At 43.7% G+C, this 1,639-nt stretch overlaps 1 non-coding gene across 1 annotated transcript; it reads left to right on the forward strand.

Annotated features, from left to right (window-relative positions):
- The first annotated feature begins 1,041 nt into the window (after nt 1–1,041).
- On the forward strand, nt 1,042–1,145 carry LOC148571013 (small nucleolar RNA R71). Its single transcript, XR_015908399.1, has one exon. It is a non-coding gene; the product is annotated as a small nucleolar RNA R71 (small nucleolar RNA).
- The last annotated feature ends 494 nt before the right edge of the window (nt 1,146–1,639 follow it).

Genomic DNA, 1,639 nt, shown 5'->3' on the forward strand with positions numbered 1-1,639 from the left:
CTTGAATAGGTTTTCCCTTTTTCTCCTCCTCTTAACCTCTGAGGAAATGGTGCTTTTGGTTGGTATGTTTCCAGCATGCCTTTTTGCAGTTCCTTGGCTTGCTCAGTTTCACTTTCCTGCTTAGCTTCTTCCACACCTTCCTTCAAGATTTCTGGCTCCTGTTCTGAGGGTCTGATTCCTTCTTCTTCTGAGACTTCCTTCAATATGGTGATGGCCTTGCATTCTTCCCATCTCACTCCCTTTTGTTCCCCTTTAGGATTCTTTTCTGTGTCACTAGGGAACACTGCAGTTGACTTGGGGGCCTGTTGAGATAGCTCTCCTACTTGAGACTCCATCCTCTTGAGTTTTTCACCATGGTTCCTTAAGGTAGATCTCACATCATCCCTAAAGCTTTTCAACTCACTTATGTCCTGACCCATGTTTGCCAGCATTCCTTCTATCCTGTTTAATTGATCTTGAAATTGTTGGTTCGGATTGGGTTGGGTAGGTTGATTATTTTGGCCATGATATGATGGTTGGGAGTAAGTGTTTTGTGTGGCTTGGTATGATCTTTGGTTGGAGTTTTGGTATGTGGACTTGTTATGTTGGTTTTGCTGGTTTCCCCACCGAAAGTTTGGGTGGTTTTTCCAGCCTGGGTTGTAAGTGTTGGAATATGGATCATATGGTTGCCTTTGTTGATTTCCTACATAATTGGCCTCTTCCCAATCACCTCCTTCAGTGCTTACTTCCTCTTGATCTTGTGTGTGTATTGCAGCCACTTGCTTTGTTTCTAATTTCCTGGTGAGCTCTGCTAGTTGCTTGGCAAACACCTTGTTTTGGGCTAAGATTGTATCAACATGGTTCAGCTCCATAACTCCCTTAGTGTTGTGTCTCTCTGAAGCATAGTAGTACTCATTCTCAGCCACTGTCTCAATCACTTCAATGGCTTCTTCCACAGTCTTTTTCCTATTCAATGAACCTCCTGATGAATGGTCTACAGCCTTCCTTGATTCATAAGAAAGTCCATCATAGAAAATATGCAATTGCACCCAGTCATGGAACATGTCTGGTGGGCATTTCCTTGTCAAATCCTTGAACCTCTCCCATGCCTCGTAGAGAGTTTCACCATCTTGTTGTCTAAAAGTCTGAACCTCAGATCGAAGCCTATTGACCTTTTGTGGGGGGTAGAAACGTGCCAGAAACTTGCTTTCCACTTCATCCCAGGTTGTTAGGCTCCCCCTTGGGAATGATTCCAGCCACTTAGCTGCCTTATCCCTAAGTGAAAATGGGAACAAGAGCAGTCTATAGGTATCTTCCTGGACTCCATTGGACTTCACAGTGTCGCAAATTCTCAGGAATTTTGTGAGATGTTGGTTTGGATCTTCATTAGCATTCCCACCAAATGAACAATGATCCTCCACAAGTGATATTAGCTGTGGTTTGAGTTCAAAATTGTTGGCCTGAATGGGTGGTTTCTGAATGCTGCTACCACAATTCCCAGAGGTTGGGTTTATGTATGAACCAAGAACCCTCCTCTCGGGAATGGCATTGTTTCCATCAGCTCTCTCATGGTTGTGAACTTCTCTATCCATGTTGAGATCTAAAGCTTCCTCAAAATTGTCCTCAGATTCTCCTTCAGATTCTTCTTCTCCCAGTACTC

The sequence above is a fragment of the Arachis ipaensis genome, chromosome B3 (assembly GCF_059453495.1).
Source record: "Arachis ipaensis isolate K30076 ecotype BB chromosome B3, ASM5945349v1, whole genome shotgun sequence".
In the NCBI taxonomy this organism is placed as follows: Eukaryota; Viridiplantae; Streptophyta; class Magnoliopsida; order Fabales; family Fabaceae; genus Arachis; species Arachis ipaensis.